The 21280-nt window shown below is 38.0% G+C and overlaps 1 long non-coding RNA gene across 2 annotated transcripts in view; it reads left to right on the forward strand.

Annotated features, from left to right (window-relative positions):
- The first annotated feature begins 365 nt into the window (after positions 1 to 365).
- The window catches only part of LOC124245976 (uncharacterized), a 48217-nt gene continuing 27302 nt past the window's right edge, over positions 366 to 21280 (forward strand). For both annotated transcript variants that reach the window (XR_006890366.1, XR_006890365.1), the window contains exon 1: positions 366 to 2176. This is a non-coding gene — a long non-coding RNA (uncharacterized LOC124245976). The remainder of the gene's footprint in view (positions 2177 to 21280) is intronic.

Raw genomic sequence — 21280 nt, forward strand, 5'->3', positions numbered from 1 at the left:
CCCCACCTGGCAACAGCCCAGCCAATGAGACACAGCAGCTCAGTTGTTAAGAAGCCATTGCTGCCCTGAACTGTGACTTTCCCCCAATGGACTTTCGTTTTAAACAGCCGCTCCCTACTTCCCCCCCCCCCCCGCCTTTTTTTTAATTTTTATTTTTTTAATTTTTTTTAGGAAGATTAGCCCTGAGCTAACATCTGCTGCCAATCCTCCTCTTTTTGCTGAGGAAGACTGGCCCTGAGCTAACATCCATGCCCATCTTCCTCTACTTTATATGTGGGACGCATGCCACAGCATGGCTTGCCAAGCAGTGCCATGTCTGCACCCAGGATCCAAACCAGCGAACCCCGGGCCACCAAAGCGAACATGCGCACTTAACTGCTACACCACCAGGCCGGCCCCCCTTCTCCCCCTTTTGCTCTATAAAACCAAGCTCCCCTCTTTTGTTCTCCAGATTTGCCTATGGTTCACCATAGTATGCACATCCCAAATTGCAATTCTTTTGGTTATTCCTGAATAAGCTCGTTGGAGAGTAAAATAACAGGTGAGTTTGCTTTTTAAGTTGACAACTCTGTGTTTGGTTTTGGAGGTAGAGCTATCCAGGTGTCACTACAGAAATGGACGATTAAACTGGAGTTGAGATGGAGAAATTAGAATAGGATATGTCAAGGAGCTGTGAAGTTTGGATGCATTAGGTCATCAGGGGGGATAATGAAGGCTTTCAAGATGAAAAGGGGAAAGGAAAACAGTTGGTACCAAAGTCTTCAGTGAATGTAGGAGAGAGACCTGGAAGTCGACATTCAACATTTGAGAGGGTGATAAAAGTGAGTAGTGTGAACTTTGAAGAAAGAAGGGCCGTTGAGGGAAGATGGTAAAATAATACTTTAAGGATCCAATGAAGAAGATATGAGAAGATGGTGACCTGATCTTGACTTATGGAAAAGGGTGAGTAAAAGAAAGTGAGCAGCCTCCAACTAAGAGTTTTGCAAGGGAAACAGAATTTGGGACACCCAGAGTTAAAGAGAGGAGATAGAGGCTGAATGGATGAGCAAGGCCAAAGGCAAGAAAGTTTTAGGAAATGGTGGATAGTCCTTTCTTTTTTTTTTGTAAGCAAAGGGTGCAATTAGGGGTGTAATAGAAGATAATATTGGAATCTATGTGATTAGTTTGAATCTAGAATATAACAGAATCATTATAGTTAAAATATTAATTAGGTGGTGTACTAAGGAAACCTTTTGAAGTTATTTTGTTTAGATCTTAGGGAAATTTTGGAACTGGTATTGGTAACTGGGAAGCAGTTTGACAGCTTTGGAATACTTGGACTATGACAAATGTAAAATTGGTGTATATTTGATGTTATTAATGCCATCATTGGAACTGAAGTTGACAATAGATCATAATTTTGGTAGGAATGTGGCCAGTAGACTGTGATAAATTTTGGTCTTTTTGTAATTAGAAAATTGGAGCTTTAAAAATGTGTTGACTTTTTGGAATAATCTTTTTCTATTCTTTTCCAGAACCATCTGCAACCCACAATATATAAAAGACTGTGTAAGATCTACTTTAGTGTGAGGGTTTTGATCTCAAATGCCCTGACTCTGTTTGATATGATTGTACCTCTGTATAAGTAGGATATGTAGCTAGAAGCATAGGAGAAGAGAAAATGTGAAACAAAAATGAGACTGAATTGGAGACGTAGAGCTCCAGTTATGAAAACCTTAAGAAGATTAACTGCTGTGATAGTAATCTGGTAGATTTTCAGTTCTGGCTATCATTTATTATGAACTGAAAGAACAGTGAAATAATTAGATACTGAGGTGCGTAATTGCTGGCAATAGGGTGGAGGAGGAGAGTTGGTTAATTGGCAATGAGCCTTATAGCTGTTTTTATATTAATGCTGTCTATTTGGTATTGGTGGATAACAGCAGAAAAATTATTTATGGTCATGCTGGGGACTTACTACATTGATTTCTACTCTAATAACATGAAAGAGTTTAATGGTTACTCTTATAGATGTAATATTTCTTTTTTTTGTCATTCTAGCAGCCATCAGAAAAGAGACCACAAAAAAGCTATTGCCTGTACAGTCCTGTTCATCATTTGTGACCTGAGATATTGAGCTCTTGGGTTGTCAGAATTCCAGTTCATGAGGCAGTCTGTGTCATTCTGGTCTAGCCAGGTGAGTAGTCCCTATGGACAAGTATCTTGTTCTCCAGAAAAGAACAAGAAAAAAAAAAAGCAAAGAAGGGGAAAAATATAGATATGAATCTTAGACCCTAGAGAAGTTAAGGCCTGGGCCATAAGCAGCAAATCATGGGGAGAGGACCCTGGGGGTTATGTATAAGTCCAGTAGAGTGATATTCATGAAATATAAACACTGGGAGAACTAAGTCTTTTTTGGGACCTGACGTGACTTCAAGAATGAAGAAACTTAGATTGAACTGCAATAAAAATATCTATAAAGGCAAGGTTAAATAGGAAGCAAGTATGCTTTGAAGTTAAAATGGATAGAAGTTTAATTGTAATGCAGTGTCATTGATGAAATATTAGCTATATAGAGATGATAATCATATTTTAAAGATTAATATTTAATAGTTAAGAGAGAATGAATCTGGCTCTTTCACTTACTAGCTGTGTGATCATAGGAAAATTGCTTACCTTCTCCAAACCTGTTTCTTTACCTTTCAAATAGATTAATGATACTTACATGGTTATTGTAAGAATTAAGTGAAAAAATATATAAAGTGTATAGCATGAACCCTGGCACATACTTAGAGTTCAATATATGGTCACTATTATCAGGCAGTGGGAGGGCGAGTTACCGAGATGGATGTTCAATAATGTGATGAATTATTCTTCACAGGTAGGTATGCAGTTATTTCTTGTCCGAGCAGCCTGCAGCAAGAAGTTTCAGGGTCAGAACCTCTTGGAGATCAGGCTACAATGAGTGCTAATTAGGTCAGTTTGAAGGAGGGTAACTTCCTTTATTTCCTGGTTTGTAACAAATTAGGTCTTATATACATTTTCCTTCTAAAATAGTGCTTTTAACATTAGCATTTTTAGTTAGATTAACCATTAGTGTTTTTAATATTTTTGTTTGTTTGACTTGGATCTTGAGTTTTGGGGAAGATAGCAAAATGATGGACAGGTCAGGTAGACAGACCATGCTAGTTGAAAACAGAAGATGGTAAGAGTATAAAAGGTAAAGATTTCTCCATAGTCAGTGCCGATCAGCTTTTGGATCTAATTCATTAGGTCACTTGTCTGGGTAGAGTGAAGCAGAATGCCTGGAGCTGAAGTGTCACAGGGAGCCTAAACAGAGGTCCTAATGAGGCCCTCTGGCCAGCCTATTCAAGTTAAGGAGGAGGTAGGCTTCTCAGTCTAAATAGCAAAGGAGGACACAGACTGTACTTTTTATGGACCTAGTTTTTTTTTTTTTTAAAGATTGGCACCTGAGCTAACAACTGTTGCCAATCTTCTTTTTTTTTTTCTTCTTCTCTCCAAAGCTCCCCCAGTACATAGTCATATATTCTAGATGTGAGTGCCTCTGGTTGTGGCATGTGGGACGCTGCCTCAGCATGGCCTGATGAGCGGTGCCATGTCCGTGCCCAGGATCCGAACCAGCGAAACCCTGGGCTGCTGAAGCAGAGTGTGCGAACTTAACCACTCGGCCATGGGGCTGGCCCCATGGGTCTAGTTTTGTTAGGCCTATAAAGGAGCCGTGGAAGAGGAAGTTTAAAGGTACAGGATTTTTTTTGTTGTTGTTTCACATTCTGTTTGAAGAGTCTCTGATTTAAAAAAAAATTTCCTTTTAAATAGACTTTAGTTTTTTTTTTCTTAAAGATTTTATTTTTTCTTTTTTCTCCCCAAAGCCCCCAGGTACTTAGTTGTATATTCTTAGTTGTGGATCCTTCTAGTTGTGGCATGTGGGATGCTGCCTCAGCATGGCTTGATGAGTGGTGTGACGTCCACACCCAGGATTCGAACCGCCGAAATCCTGGGCCGCCGAAGCAGAGTGCACGAACTCAACCATTCGGCCACAGGGCCAGCCCCTAAATAGACTTTAGTTTTTAGAGCAGTTTTAGATTCACAGCACAACTGAACTGAAAGTACAGAGAGTTCCTATATATACCTCCTGCCCCCACACATGCCCAGCCTCTCCTACAATTAACATCCTGCACCAGAGTGGTACATGTGTTATAATCAATGAACCTACATTGACATAGCATTATCGCCCAAAGTCCATAGTTTACGTTAGGGTTCACTCTTGGTGTTGTACATTCTATGGGTTTTGACAAATGTATAATGACATGTATCTGTTATCAGAGTATCATACAGAATAGTTTTGCCATCCTAAAAATCTCTGTGCTCCACCTATTCATCTCTCTCCTCCCTACCCCCTGGTAACCACTGATCTTTTTACTGTTTCCATAGTTTTGATCTTACTTTTAAAAACAGCTTTCTTGAAGTATAATTCACATACCACACAATTCACTCATTTAAAATGTACAATTCAATTGTATGATTCAATATATTAATCTTTTCAAAGAACCAGCTTTTGGTTTGGTTTCATTGACTTTATTCATTTCCTGTTTTCAATTTCATTGATTTCTACTCTAATTCTTATTACTTCTTTTCTTCTGCTTAGTTTGGATTTAATTTGCTCTTCTTTTTCTAATTTCCTAAGGTGAAAACTTAGATAATTGATTTTAGATCATTCTTCTTTGCTGATACATGCATTCAATGCTATAAATTTCCCTCCAAGCACTGCTTTTGTGGTATCCCACACAATTTTGATAAGTTGTGTTTTCATTTTCATTTAGTCAAAATATTTAAAAATCTCTCTTGATATTTCTTCTTTGACCCATCTGTTATTTATAAGTGTGTTTTTTAATCTCCATATATTTTTGGATTTTCTAGTTATCTTTCTGTTATTGATTTCTGGTTTAATTCCACTGTGGTCTGACCACAGGAATTGCGTAATTTCTATTCTTTTAAATTCTGTTCTTTAAATTGTTAAGGTGTGTTTTATGGCCCAGAATGTGATCTATCCTGGTGAGTGTCCCATATTAGCTTGAAAAGAATGTGTGTTCTGCTATTGTTGGATGAAGTAGTACATAGATGTCAATTGTATCCAGTTGATTGATGGTGTTGTTGAGTTCAACTGTATCCTTACTGACTGCTGGATCTGTCCATTTCTGATAGAAGGGTGTCGAAGTCTCTAAGATACTGGATTCATCTGTTTCTCTTTGCAATGCTATTAGTGTTTGCCTCACATAATTTGGGTCTCTGCTGTTAGGCACGTACACGTTAAGGATTGTTATGTTTTCTTGGAGAAGTGGTCCTTTGATCATTATGTAGTGCTCTTATTTATCCCTGATAACTTTCGTTGCTTTGAAGTCTGCTCTGTATGAAATTAATATAGCTAGCCCTGTTTCCTTTTGATTAGTGTTATCATGGCATATTTTTGTCCACCCATTTACTTTTAATCTATATATGTCTTTATACTTAAAGTGGGTTTCGTGTAGACAACATATAGCTGGGTCTTGTTTTTTGATCCACTTTGACATCTCTATCTTTTAATTGGTACAGTTAGACTATTAACATTCAAAGTGATAGTTTTTACCATATTCATTAGTGTTTTCTATTTGTTGCCCTTGTTCTTTGTTCCTATTTTTGTCTTCCGCTATTTTTCTGCCTTTTGTGGTTTTAATTGAACATTTTATATGATTCCATTTTGTCTCCTTTCTTAGCATATTGACTATACTTCTTTTTTGTAATTTATTTTTTAGTGGTTGCCCTAGAGTTTTCAATATACATTTACAGGTAATCCAAATCCACTCTTCAAATAACACTATACCATTTCACAGGTAGAGTGAGTGCCTTATAGTAGCAAAATAATCCTAATTCCTCCCTCCCATCCTTTGTATCATTGCTGTCATTCATTTCTCTTATTATATGCATATATAAATATACACACATATAAACATGCATAATTGAATACATTGCTGCTATTTTTTTTAAAGATTTAATTTTTTTCCTTTTTCTCTCCAAAGCCCCCCGGTACATGGTTGTATATTCTTAGTTGTGGGTCCTTCTAGTTGTGGCATATGGGATGCCACCTCAGCGTGACTCGATGAACGGTGTCATGTCCGCGCCCAGGATTCGAACCGACGAAACACTGGGCTGCCTGCAGCAGAGCGCATGAACTTAACCACTCAGCCACAGGGCCGGCCCCTACATTGTTGCTATTATTATTTTGAGCAAACTGTTTTCTGTTAAATCAATTAAGAATAAGAAAAATTTCTTCTGTTCCTTTTTCTCTTTCTTCTCCTTCTGGTATTCCCATTATGCATATATTAAACTTTTTTGTTGACCCACAGTTCTTAGATATTTTGTTCCCTTTTTAAAAGTCTTTTTCACTTTGCTTTTCATTTCTGGACATTTCTGTTGATGTATCTTCAAGATCAGAGATTCTTTCCTCAGCCGTGTCCAGTCTACTAATGAGCCTGTCAAAGGCATTCTTAATTTCTGTTAGGGTTTTCGATCTCTGGCAATTCTTTTTGATTCTTTATATTCCTCTCTCTCTGCTTAAATTACTCATATGTTCTTGCATGTTATATACTTTTTCCATTAGAGGCCCTAGCATATTAATTATAGTTGTTTTAAATTCACGGTCTGATAATTCCAACATCTGGCAAATCTGGGTCTGGTTCTGATGTTTGCTCTGTCTCTTCAAACTGTATTTTTTTGCCTTTTGATATGCCTTGTAATTTTTTGTTGGAAGCCAGACATGATGTACTAGGTAAAAGGAACTTCAGTAAATAGGCCTGTAGTAATGTACTGGTAAGGTGTGGCGGAGGGGAAGCGCTTTATAGTCCTATGATTAGGTCTCTGTCTTTTAGTGAGCCTGCGCCCCTGGACTGTGAACTTCATAAGTGTCTTTCTGGTTTTTCCTCTCCGCTTAGGTGGTACAGGGTGGCTAGAGGGGACAGGAGTTGGGTATTTCCCTTTCTCCAGGTTGGTTAGGCTCTGATAAAACCCCAATAGGTCAGGCTCTGGTAGTTTCTCTTGAGGGCAGGCCTTGTTAGGTAGAACAGAATGATCTGACATATTTCAAAATGATTACTTTCCCCTCCTCCTGCTGGAATCCTGAGGAGATTTTTCATCAGTCTTCCCTTTGAGAACCTGGAGGTAAACCTCATAAAAGTAATGGGTCCCCCATGACTGGGTCTCCCTGGATTTTTAATCTCTCAGGCTTGTCCACTCTGAGCCTACAGCATTTCGTCACTTACAGTTCCGATTTTTCTGCCACGGCACAGGTTCCCGTGGAGGTTTCTGCCCGTGGGTTTCTGCTCCAGGAAATTGTGATTCTCTGTATCTGCCTGTCTGTCTCACCAATTTGGGGGGCTGTGGTTTGCCTTGTGACCTCACTTCTCTGACACATCTAGGAAGAGTTGCTGATTTTTCAGTTTGTTCAGCTTTTTACTTGTTAGGATGGATTGGCAACTTCTAAGCTCCTTCAATGAAGACTGGAAACTGAAAGTCTTTGTCAATTTTTAATTGGATTATTTGTCTTATTATTAAGTTGTATTATGTCTTATGTATTTTAGATATAAGTGCCTTAACATATATATATATGAATTGCAAATATTTTCTCACATTCTGTGAGTTGTCTTTTCACTTTCTTTTTTTTTTTCATTACTCCCTAGAAATCTAGCACCTTCTTTTCTCATTGTCCTGGAGAAGCTTCAACCTTTTCCTCCAAATTTGAGTCATTTTTCTCCCCATATCTTTGAACCACTTTTTATACCAACAGTTTTTATTATTTTTTTTTCTGAGAAAGAGTCACCCTGAGCTAACACCCATTGCCAATCTTCCTCTTTTTTCACTTGAGGAAGATTAGCCCTGAGCTTACATCCGTGCCAATCCTCCTCTATACCAGCGTGGCTGGTGAGTGGAGTAGGTCCACGCCTGGGATCCGAACCTGCAAACCTGGGCTGCCAAAGTGTAGCATGCAGAACTTTAACCTCTTGGCCACAGGGCCGGGCCCTGTACCAATACTTTTTGATGAACTGCCATCTCTCCAACAAGATCTGATGGCAGGAGCTGTGGGATCCTTGTCTTCTATGTGTTCGGTAACTTCTTATTTTAGGTTCTATCACATAACAGTCATTAAGATCCTTGGATTAGGGAGCCTAGATTCTGGACACATGATATGGCCACTGATTTAGATTGGGGAGGGTCTAATACCTCTTGGTTTTTGATCCTTTACAGCAGGGAGAATAAAGCACAAATTGTTGTCTAAATAAATCATCCTCTGAATTCTCATCGCCAAGTAAACTTTTGTACTTTAAACATAGTTTCCCAACTGAATTATCTCTTTATTATAAGTGTGGCTCAGGTACCTGTGCTTCTGCTTTCCTACGCAGTTATTCTCATAAGTAAAGTAGCGTCTGAGATATGTTTTATATTCTCTTTGAGCCTTCTAGAATTTGGGTATTTGGGATTGCCTTCAAGAATAAAGTTAGATAAGCTGATTGCATTTGGAGAGATCTTCATAATCCTGGATGTCATGGACTATAAAACTATAAGAAAATTAATTTAGATGCAGTTTACAGCTATGACCTCTTTATCCTCCTTGTCCCAAGCTCTTCAGCTCCTGCTTATAGTCTCATTTCTTATCCTCCTGGGATCTGACATGTACTGTCTTGCCATGGATCCTTTAACTGATGGAGGGGGTCTTTCTACTTTCTTGATATGTCCTTTGAAGCACCAAAGTTTTTAATTTTGGTTAAGTCCAATATGTCTATTTTTTTCTTTGGTTACTAGTGTTTTTGGTGTCATGCCTAAGAATCCATTGCCCAACCCAAGGTAATGAAGATTTACACTTATGTTACATTTAGATCTTTGATCCATTTTAAGTTAATTCTATGTATGATGTGAGATAGGGGTCCAATTTCATGTTTTGCGTGTATCTATCCGGTGTTCCCAGCACCATTCATTGAAAAGACAATTCTCTCCCTATTGAATGTACCCTTTTCAAAAATTATTTCTGAACTCTCAGTTCTATTCCACTGATCTATATGTCTGTCTTATTCCAGAAACACACTGTCTTGATTACTGTAGCTGTGTAGTAAGTTTTGAAGTTGGGAAATGTGATTCCTCTAGCTTTGTTCTTGTTTTTTCAAGATTGTTTTGGCTATTCTGGGTCCCTTGAATGTCCATATGAATTTTAGGTTCAAAATATAAGTTTCTGCAAAGATACAAGCTGGAATTTTGATGGAGATTGCATTGAATCTGTAGATCAATTTGAGGAATATGGACATTTTAATGATATTTTGTCTAATAATCCATGAAATGAGATGTCTTTCCATTTATTTAGGTCTTATTCAAGTTCTTTTGTAGTTTTCAGAGTATAAGTCTTGTACTTCTTTTGATAAATTTATTCATAATTCTTTTATTCTTTTTAATGCTATCGTAAATGGAATTCTTTCCCTAATTTCATTTTTGGATTTTTCTTTGCAAGTGTATAGAAATACCATCAATCTTTGTATATTTATCTCACGTCTTGCAACCCTGCTGAATTCATATATTAGTTCTAATCATTTTTTAGTGAATTTCCTAGGCCTTTCTATATACAAGACTATGTCATCTACAGATATAGTTTTACTTCATTTTTTTACAATCTGTATGCCTTGTATTTCTTTTTCTTGCCTAATTGCCCTGGCTAGGTCCTTCAGTACAATGTTGAATACAAGTGGCAAGAGTAAACATATTTGTCTTGCTCCTGAACTTAGGGAAAAGCCTTCATTGTTTCTACTGTGTTAAATGTTTTTGTCATGAAGAGGTTTTGAAGTTTGTCAGTTTTCTGTGTCTGTTGAGATGATCGTGTGGTTTTTGTCCTTTATTCTATTGTTATGGTGTTTTACACTAATTGATTTTGGTTGTTAAACCATCCTTCCAATCATGGGATAAATCCTACTTGTTCATAGTTTATATTCCTTTTTTTATATAGCTGGATTCATGTTGCTTGTGTGTGTGTGTGTGTGTCTATAGTCATAAGAGATTCTGGTGTGTACTTTTAGTGATATTTTGGTTTTGGTGTCAGGATAATACTGACCTCACAGAATGAGTTGGGAAGTGTTCTCCCTCTTATTTTCTTTTTTGGAAGAGTTTGTGAAGAATTGGTATTAACTCTTCCTTAAATGTTTGGTAGAATTCACTAGTGAAGCCATCCATGTCTGGGTTTTTCTTTGTGGGAAGTGTTTTGATTACCATTTCTTTCTTTTCTTTTGAGGAAGATTAGCCCTGAGCTAACATCTGCTGCCAATCCTCCTCTTTTTGCTGAGGAAGACTGACCCTGAGCTCACATCCGTGCCCATCTTCCTCTACTTTATATGTGGGACACCTGCCACAGCGTGGCTTGCCGAGCAGTGCCATGTCCACACCCAGGATCTGAACCAGTGAACCCCAGGCCACTGAAGCAGAACGTGTGCACTTAACCGCTGTGCCACTGGGCCAACCCCTTGATTACCATTTTGATCTTTTTACTTATTTAGATCTATTCAGATTTTCTATTTCTTCTTGGGTAATTTTATTTATTTTGTGTCTTTCTAGGAATTTGTCCATTTCATCTAGGTTACCTAATTTGTTGACATACAGTTGTTCATGGTATTCCCTAATAATCTTTTTTATATTTCTAAGGTGGGTAGTGATGTCCCCATTTTTTTCCTAATTTTAGTAATTTGAATCTTTTTTCCTTTTTTGCTTATCAGTCTAGCTAAAGGTTTGGCAGTTTTGTTGATCTTTTCAAAGAATCAACTTTTGATTTCATTGATTTGTCTATTGTTTTTTCTAGTCTCTATTTTATTAGTTTACATTCTAATCCTTGTTACTTACTTCCTACTGTTTGCCTTGGGTTTAGTTTGCTCTTTTTCCAGTGTTTTCAAAGAGAGGTTTAGGTTGCTGATTTGAGATCTTTCTTTCTTAACATAGGCATTTATATCTATACACTTCTTTGCATGCACTGCTTTAGTGGCATCCTATAAGTTTTGGTATGTTGTGTTTTCATTTTTATTCACCTCGTAGTATTTTCTAATTTCCCTTGTGATTTTTTTTCTTTGAGCCCTTGCTTTTCCAGGAGTGCATTGTTTAATTTCCACATATTTGTCAGTTCCCAAATTTCTTAATTTCTTTATTATTAATTTCTTTTTTCTTTTTTTTTCTTGAGGAAGATTAGCCCTGAGTTAACATCTGCTGCCAATCCTCCTCCTTTTTTCGCTGAGGAAGACTGGCCCTGAGCTAACATCCATGCCTATCTTCCTCTACTTTATATGTAGGATGCCTACCACAGCATGGCTTGCCAAGCAGTGCCATGTCCGCACCCGGGATCCGAACTGGTGAACCCCGGGCCGCTGAAGCGGAATGTGCCAACTTAACTGCTGCGCCAGTTATTATTAGTTTCTGTATTATTAGTTTCTAATCTCACTCCATTGTGATGGGAGAACACGCTTGTATAATTTCAGTCATTTTAAATTTACTGAGGCCTAGCATATAATCTATCCTGGAGAATGTTCCATGTGTACTTTAGAGGAATGTATATTCTTCTGTTGTTGGATGTGGTGTTCTGTAGATGTCTGTTGGGTCTAGTTTGTGTATAGTGTTGTTTAAGTCTTCAGTTTCCCTGTTGATCTTCTGTCCTGTTCTATTATTGAAAGTGGGATATTGAAGTCTCCAACTATTATTGTTGAATTGTCTATTTCTCCCTTCAATTCTGTCAATTTTTGCTTCATACATTTTGAGGTTCTGTTGTTAGGTGCACATACAGTATAATTCTTATATATTCCTGATGATTTTATCATTCTAAAATGTCCCTCTTTATCTCTAGTAACATTTTATTCTTAAAGTCTATTTTGTCTGATAGTAGTCTTGCCATTCCAGCTTTCTTATGGCTGCTGTTTGCAATGGTATGTGTTTTCCATCCTTTTACTTTCAACCTATTTGTATCCTTGATCTAAAGTGTTTCTCCTATAGATAGTATATAGCTGGATCTTGTTTTTTTTTTAATCCATCTGATAATAACTGCATTTTGATCAAATTGTTTAATACGTTTGCTTTTTTTAAAAATTGAAGTAACATTGGTTTATAACATTATATAAATTTCAGTTGTACATCATTTTACTTTGATTCCTGTGTAGATTACATTTACCACCCAAAGACTAATTACAATCCATCACCATACACATGTGCCTAATCACCCCTTTTGCCCTCCTCCCTCCCCCCTTCCCCTCTGGTAACTACCAATCCAATTTCTGTCTCTGTGTGATTGTCTATTGTTGTTTTTATCTTCTACTTATGAGTGAGAACATATGGCATTTGATTTTCTCCCTCTGACTCATTTTGCTTAGCATAATACCCTCAAGGTCCATCCATGTTGTCACAAATGGCTGGATTTTGTCATTTCTTATGGCTGAGTAGTAGTCCATCGTGTATAAATACCACATCTTCTTTATCCATTCGTCCCTTGATGGGCGCCTAGGTTGCTTCCAAGTCTTGGCTATTGTGTATGATGCCGCAATGAACATAGGGGTGCAAGTATCTTTATAAATTCATGTTTTCGTGGTCTTTTAATCCATTCAGATTTAAGAATATTATTGATATAGTTGAATTATATCTGCCATTTTAGTTTTTGTTTTCTCTATGTTTCATCTCTTTTTTGTTTCTCTAGTCCTTCTTTACTGCTTTGTTTTGTATTAGGTGAATATTTTCTAGTGTAATGTTTTAATTTCTTTATTTTTGTAGTGGTTGTATTTAATGTGAGATGCATCTAATGTGCAGCCTTCTGGGCTTTGATACTCCATGAGTTTCTCTATATTTAATTAGGTTTTAGAAAATAACCTTCTTCTTAGAAGAAGTATTAGGATATGTTGGGACTAAGGTAAGATTAAAAAGCCTTAGCTTAAAAAACTTTTTCAAATTTCCCCTAGCTCCTTATCTTCAGCCCCCTTCTGGCTGGCATAGTGACTTGTTACAGGGTGTGTTTAATGGACACCAGAGGGTTTTAGTAGTAGTTGGTGGCACCTAAAACTGATACTAAGGACAGTTTGGGAAAGTTGATAATTTGGGAGAAGCGTGTAGGCAGGAAATTACAAATCTTTCTAGTTCCTCCAAAATGACCCGAGAAATTAACATATTATATTAAGGCCAGGATCACTTCAATTGAAGACTATGCCTTTACCAGAGTTATTACAAGAAGTCATTGGGTGAAACTACTACCTGTAGGGGAACAGTTCTTAAGAGCTGGGTTGTGGAATATAGGAGAAAGAACAATCACTAGTATTCTTTTTTTTCTTCTTGTGTGAAAACCCTCTGGTCAAGGGTCCTTATGAAATATTTGAAAGTGTAATATGTATGAGGGTCTAGGGAGTAGAAAGTTTAATGAGGTATAGCTAGTACAGGGGATAAACATATATTTTGTATTAAAGTTAAATTTCTCTTCACCAGCTCAACTTATCTCCAGTCTTGGGTAAATTCAGCCATGTGCTTTCACCCCTTTGCTCCTGACATGCCCAGCATTGCTGGAGTAAACATCATAGTCCTGTAGATAGGAGTTACTGCAAGATTAGCATCCCAACCTCAGCTGGGTTTGCTGTACTGTTCTGCAGCCTTTTACTTATCTCTTGTCAACCCTTTCTCACTCTCCTATTTACTTCTAAGAATTTGCCATTCTTCTTAAGCCCTCCACTGTGGCCTTCTTACTCTCTCATGAGCCTGTCTTCTACTTCAGAGAACATATTGGTCATCAAGTGAGAAATTTTCTATCTTCAAGCTGACTGATGGTGACACTCATCTTTACCTCCTTCCCTTCAGACTCAGGCCTTCCTGTCTAACTCTTCCAACTATTTTTTAAATTTAAGGTAATGAATTTGCTGGTTTTACAAAAGTGATACATGCTTATTATGAAAAAATAAACAATATAAGAAATAGACAAAAGCACTCTCTATCTTTTCTCTTGATGATCCCCTCCCTATTTCTCCCTGACCTTGCTCCATTAGCTATCCTCTTTTGTATCTTCATTCTCTTCTTCTCCATTGCTTCCTTCCTCCCTGTCTGCAAATAAACTCAAATCCTCGATCTAGAAACAAATATTCTGCCTCTTCTCAAACTATAAATTCCCTCTTTCCTGTCACTCACGTTTTTGATAAATTTGTCAAAACATTGACACTAGGTGTATGTCTGCCCTTCCTTACCTCTCATTCGTTCTCTTTTCAATACACTGCAAGATGTCTTCTACCTCTCCTACTCTAACAAGGGAAACCTAGAGTAAATCAGAATTACTGGTTGATTCTCTGACTTGTTGATGAATTTTGGACAGCACTGAGAAGTAGCAAGTGGCAAGTGTCTGAAGATGAGGATAAGGAGGTAGAGTCTAGGACTTCTGGGGACTGCTAACCCCCATCAGTGCTGTGGTTATTGGAGAAGAGCCCTTTAGGGCTTCAAGTAGGTTTGAAGAAAATTTCATTTTAAACAGATAATTATGGTGGCTATGTGGTAGGTAGGAGTGAAATGGGAATTGGCCAATATCTAAGGCAGGGAGACCGGTGAGGATACAGTTATTATACCATGTTCAAGATGATAAGGACCTGAACTAGGACAGTTGGAGAGTTGGAGAGGATGGATTCTAGAGATCTTTAGAAGAATAGACTAAAACCCTTAGTGAGAAATAAGACGTGTATATGTTGGTGGCGGCATTGTTGAGTAAGATGATGACTTCTAGGTTTCCGGCTTCACCTAGGAGGAAATGATACCACCAACTGAGATAAGGAATATAGGAGGAACAGGTTTGGTGGTCAGGGTGACAATAAATTCAGTTTTAGACATGTTTAGGGGCATTAAAGAAGAGGCATTAATCAGGCAATAGGATATAAGAATTTGAAGTTTAGGGGAGAGATGAAGACTGGAAGTAGATACTTAAGAACTATCAGCACTTAGGTAATGGTTAAAAGTGTGGGAATATGTGAGATTGCTTAGGGAGATTATAATAAGAAGAACACGCTAAGGTTGGTATTCAAGGGACTGTTTAGACGATGGGTTAAGGAATATCCCAGGAAAGAGATTTCTATCCTTCTTTTTTTTTTTTTTGTCTTACTTATACATTCTCTGTGAGAAATCTCATCTACACCAATGGTGTAACTTTGTACCAAAAGTACCTTTTTTCAAGATTCAATTTAGTATTTCTAACTGCCTACTGAACTCTTCTTCCCTAAACATTTTACACTTAGCAACTCAGACTTAGGTTTTTCATCTCAAATAGCATCATCATCAACAACAGCAGGCGACCGTAGATGATATTTATTGAGTACTTACTATATACTCAGTACTATTCTAAGTGCTTTATATATTTTAACTCATTTTATTTCTCACAACACCTTGATGAAGTGGTATATTATTATCTCCATTTTCCAGATGAGGAAATTGACATATAGAAAGGTAAGTAACCTGTCCAAGGTCACACAGCTAGTAAGTGGCTATGCCTGAATTTGAATGCCTAAGCAGTCTGGCTCCAGAGCCAATACTCTTAACAGTTGTGCTCTATGAGCTTTCTTAAACTTCTTCGCCATCCTATGTTCTCAGTTTCAGTTAATGTCACCATCCCTCTAGTTTTCTAAGCTAGCAAATACAGTGTCATCTCCTTGACTTATTTCTATTCCTTATCCTGAATATTACATAGTTATTTTACCTCTTCTCTAGCCTCTTTTTAAATTTAAACCCCTATCTACTCTTACTTAGACTATTACAGTATCCACCTCTGGGATCTTCCTGCCTCCTCTTTCCCATTCCAGCTTTCTTCTACATTTTGCTGTAGTTAGTATCCTACTGATCATTTCTTTGCTTAAAAATCTCTGTTGGAGTTTCTCAAAAAGTTAAACACAGAATTACCATATGACTCAGCAGTTCCACTCCTAGGTATATAACCAAGAGAATTGAAAGCAGGTTTTCAAACAAAAACTTATACATGAATGTTCATAACAGCATTATTCATCATAGCCAAAAGGTAGAAACAACCCAAATGTCCGTCAACTGATGAACAGATAAACAAAATGTGGTATGTCCATACAATGGAATACTATTCAGCTAAAGAAATTTCTATTTCTAGAAATATGCACATACATGCATATATTTATACAGTTTTCATGTAATATCATGGGGTCCATGAACCTCCCAAAGGGCATGTACAGACCCACTCATCTGCATTAGAATCACCTGGAATGCTTGTTTACAAAGTCAATTCCCGGGTCCCACCCCCAGTTACTGAATCAGGATCTTTGGAGGTGGGCCCCAAAGATTTTGAACAATCCCCCTAGGTGGTACTTTTATTCACTAGTCTTTGAGAACCACTGCCCTAGGTTAAGTACCCCCACAGTAGACAGAGAGTTCTTGAGCTCAAAGAGTAGATCTCATTGATCTGTGGATCTTATCGATCCTAAAATCTCATGATATAATAGAGAACAGGACGAGAAAGGGATCATTTCCAGCCATGGTGATCAGAAAAGGTAGCAATAGGAGATGAGAATGATCTGGCCCTTGGCAAATAGGTAGGTTTTCAGGAGGCTGAGATGAGGGGGTAGAAAACATTGCCAGCACAGGGATTGGCAGAAGCAAGGGAGAGAGGCTAGACAGTGAAATGTGTCTTCATAGATTTGATAGGATAGTAGGAAGTACAGCTGGAAATGAGGGTTATTTAGTCATTAAATAGCGATTGCCCTTTTACTATAAGCTAGACCCTATGCAACACACTGAGAATAAAAATATGAATAAGATGGGACTTTTGCTCTTAAGGAATAAAGATAATCTGGTAGTCGGGGAAACATAAGCAGAGAAAATGTGATAAAGTATGACAATGGAGAGTGAGATTAGAGACATCTTCACAGAGAAGGCAATTAAATGGAGACAGAGAATGAATAAGCATTTACTAAGTGCACAAGGTTAGGAAGGGAATTTCAGGAAGAAATTAAAGTACCCAGGCATGCTGTGGTAAAACAGCATGGCCCATTCTTGTAACTGAAGATAGATTGGTATAGCTGAACTGTAGATATAGAATAAGGATTCGATAGAAGACAAAGTTGGATGGATAGGCAGGGGTCAGAGCACAAAAGGGCCTTGCACACCAAACTGTGTTCTATAATTGGTAGCCAAGAAAAGTTTTAAAAGGGGAAGTGAACTGTGTTTTAGATAGCTGGTTACAGTATGAAGAATAGACTGGGTAGGGAAAAACCAGAGGAAGGGAGACTAGTGTAGAAGGCTGTTGGAATTGTCTCAAGGAAGAAGTGAGGTCCTGAACGAAAGAAAGGAAATGATGGATTCAGAGAGGTACTTCTGAAGAAGAGTCGATAGTCCTTTGCTAACTAGGTGAATATGGAAAGTATGAGAGGAGTTAAGAGGAGCTTAAAGCCATTAAATGGCAATAAAATGGCTTAAAGCCTTAAAGGGCCCTGGTTTAGGAGCCTAGGTCAATGGTGAGACCGTTAACTAAGAATGAGACTATTTGCAGTAAAACAAGTTTAGAGAGTGGTGACTGTGATATAATAATTGCTAACATTTACTGAGAGCCCACTGTGTGGCAGGCATTATACTAAGTGCTTTATATGTACCCATTCATTTAATTCTCACAACAACCTTAAATGAGGTAGGTATTACTATAATTCCTATTTTTATAATAGTATTTGAGAAGTGAGCAGAGAATGAGGAGCCAGTGAAGGAGACTGAGATTATGTTCATTAAATATTATGAATTTTGGGGGCCGGCCCCATGGCTGAGTGGTTAAGTTCATGTGCTCTGCTTTGGCGGCCCAGGGTTTCACTGGTTTGGATCCTGGGCATGGACATGGCACCGCTTGTCAGGCCATGCTGAGGCAGTGTCCCACGTAGCACAACCAGAGGCACTCACAACTAGAATATACAGCTATGTACCGGGGGGGCTTTGGGAAGACAAAAAAATAAAAAAGAAGATTGATAACAGTTGTTAGCTCAGGTGCCAATCTTTAAAAAGAAAATTATGAATTTTGTTCTTGTTAATTTATATATTCATCAGGTTGGGAAAGTACTTATTTGGGTTCTTTATGCTCAATGCTGTGCCAGGTGCTTTGGGAGCTATCTATAGTGTGAGACACCTTGTGCACTCAAGGTTACAGTAATTGAAAAAAGCATCATTGAAGAGGCGGGACTAGGATTGGTTGTTAAACAAGAGGAGGATTTAGATAAAGAGGTGATGGGAGGGCATTCTAAGAAGAGGAAACAGTATGAAGAAAGGTATGGAGAAGGGAATGTGCTTGGTGTGATCCAGGAAGAGTGAGGAGGAAATTGGTGTAACTATAGTAGCAGTTACAAGTGTGAGAGTAACAGGAAGTAAGGTCGTATTGTGTTGGTAGGAAAGGAGATAATAGAAGACTTTGAAAACCAAGCTGAAGAGTTTTGACTTGATGCAGCTAGAGAGCTGTTGAAGTTCCTTGAGCAAGAGAGTGGCATGATGAAAGCTGTGCTTTAGGAAGATTTTTTCAACAGCTGTGTATAAGATATATTGGGAAACAGTAAAGGGAGACCAGATAGGAATCTGTAATGGTAATCTAGGTGTGAAGCAATGAGATTCTGAACAGTATTGGTCCCAATAGTATTGAAGAAGGATGTGTAAATGAGACACATGGTAATGGAGTATCTAAGAAATCCCTTTCTGAACCCTGTATCCAAAGATGAGACCAAGACTTTTACCTAAAAGACTGGAAGAATTGTGATACCACTAACAGGAACGCGATATTTGAGAAGGGGAGCCAAGAGTTAGGGTAAATAATCTATTCTAAATTATTAAAAATTCAAAATAGGAGCCAGCTCTGTGGACGAGTGGTTGAGTTCACACACTCCACTTCGGTGGCCTGGGGTTTTACTGGTTCGGATCCCAGGCACGGATGTGGCACCGCTCGTCAGGCCATGCTGAGGTGGCATCCCACATAGCACAACCAGAAGGACCCAAGACTAGAATATACAACTATGTTCCAGGGGGCTTTGGGGAAAAGAAGAAGAAGAAAAAAATTCAAAATAGCTGTGGCTTGGTGTAAGATGCTGATTCTCTGAGTTTATTATCTTCTTCAGATACAATCAGGAACGAGAAAATATCAGAACTGTGTATATATTTTTTGCATAATGTAATTTATTTGTTCACTCAGCACCTATTTACTTGTAGTCTGGTGAGATTAGAGTGTGAGAGTTTGGCAGGATAGTGGTTCAGTTGCAGATGAGCTAGAAAGAAAGAATAGAAGTTCATCAAGGAGGACCTTGCGTGATGTACTAAGGAGTTTTGACTTTATTTTGTAAGTAACGGGGAGCCATCAAAAGGCTTTTGAGCCAGTAGAGTAACATAATCAGACTTTTTTTTGCACTGGATTGTTGCTTTCGTGTGGACAGTGACCACATGTTGTTTATCTTTGAGCCAGTCACTGGAGGTGACATATTGCCTTTCGCTTATTAAACATCTACTATGGGCTAGGTACTGTGCTATAGGTTTAGTGGTAAGTAACAGATCCACTTGCTACTCTGAAACAACAAACAAAAATGCACCCAGAATCTCTCTCTCCATCTCCACTGCTACCACCATAGTCCAAGTTGATCAATTCTACCTGGATTATTGCTATAGCCTAGTCTCCCTTCTTCCACTTTTGCCCCTCTACAATCTGTTTTTTCAGAGTAGATGCACTGATCTTTTCAAAAGGGTAAGGACTTATGCTTCTGGTTATGATCAAGTAACAAGGACTGGATTCACCCTTTGGCCTTAAACAACTACAAAACTGGACCAAATATATGCAACAACGGTTCAGAGAGAGGAAGTCTAGCTAGAGCCTAGCAGCCTTTCTGACTTCAGGAGACAGAGTTGAGAATTCAGGGAGGTTGAAGTGGCTAATATTTACAGGGCACAGTACCAAAGAGGAGAGACCTACACAGAAAGAGACAGAGACAGAGAGAGAAAGAGAAGAGTACTGCTTTAGTAGTGGGGATAAATTAGCTCTAGACTAAAAGTTGCTCTGATCCTGCCTAATAAAACTTAAGAGAAAGCATTGAAAGGATTAAACTGTTTCTGAGAAACTTAACTGCATTCCAGAACAAATCACAAATGTATCTAAAGGAGCAATAAAGAAAAAAATCCAGCATCCAACAATATAAAGTCCACAATGCCTTGCAACCAATAACAAATGGTCAGGTATACGAAGCAGGAAAATATGAGCAAAATCAATCAACAGATACAGACCCACAAATAACACAGATGATAGAATTAGTAGACGAGGACATTAAAACAGATATTATGAATATATTCTATTTGTTCAATAAGGTAGAGGAAAACATGATCATGTAATCATGTTGAGGAAAGACATGGAGGATATAAAAAGACTGAAATTAAACTTCTAGAGATTATAAATACAATGTCTGAGAAAAAATATATTTGATTGGATTAACAAATTAGACACGACTGAAGAAAAGATTAGTGAATTTGAAGACACAGCAATAGAAATTATCCAAAATTAAACACACAGATGAAAAATGACCAGAAGAAAAATGAACAGAGCATCAGTGAGCTGTGGAACAAATACCAGTGGTCTGAACTTAGGAGAGATATTAAAAGTAGAGATAGAGATTTGCTAGCCTCTATTACAATAGGTGGTATTTGAAGCCATAAGAATGGATGCCATCCTCAAGAGGGAAAATAGTAGAGGGAAAACAGAAAAGGACAAATGGCAGAATGTTGGGAGGATGGCTTTGTATAAGTAGAGGATCCCTTGCTAGCAGTGTATGTTAGAAAGCAGACTTCAGATTCTCTGTTTTCAAAATTTGTAACTGACAAAAGATTCTGAGCCTTCACAGTGAGATTCCTTGAAAAACCATTCTGTATTCACTACTGCCACTCCTTGCATACTAGGTTATGGAGATATAGAGAAGAAAAATTTGATGGTCCAGGGAGTATATTCTAGGCAGTGGGAACAGTGTGTAGCAAAGCACAGAAGTGTGCATGAACATAGCATTTGGGGAGAACTTCAAGTAGTATGTTGTTAATGTGTAGGGATTATGTAATGGAGTAGCAAGAGATGAGGCTGCAAAGATCAGCATGGGCCAATGGGGAATTATGGCAGGGGTTTAAGCAGAGGAGTGATATGATTGCGTGTGTATTTTGGAAAGAGCCATCCTTGAGCCTAACCCAAAATTGATTGTAAAGAAGTAATCCAAGGCAGGGAGATCATTTG

The sequence above is a fragment of the Equus quagga genome, chromosome 10 (genome assembly GCF_021613505.1).
Source record: "Equus quagga isolate Etosha38 chromosome 10, UCLA_HA_Equagga_1.0, whole genome shotgun sequence".
Taxonomy (NCBI): domain Eukaryota; kingdom Metazoa; phylum Chordata; class Mammalia; order Perissodactyla; family Equidae; genus Equus; species Equus quagga.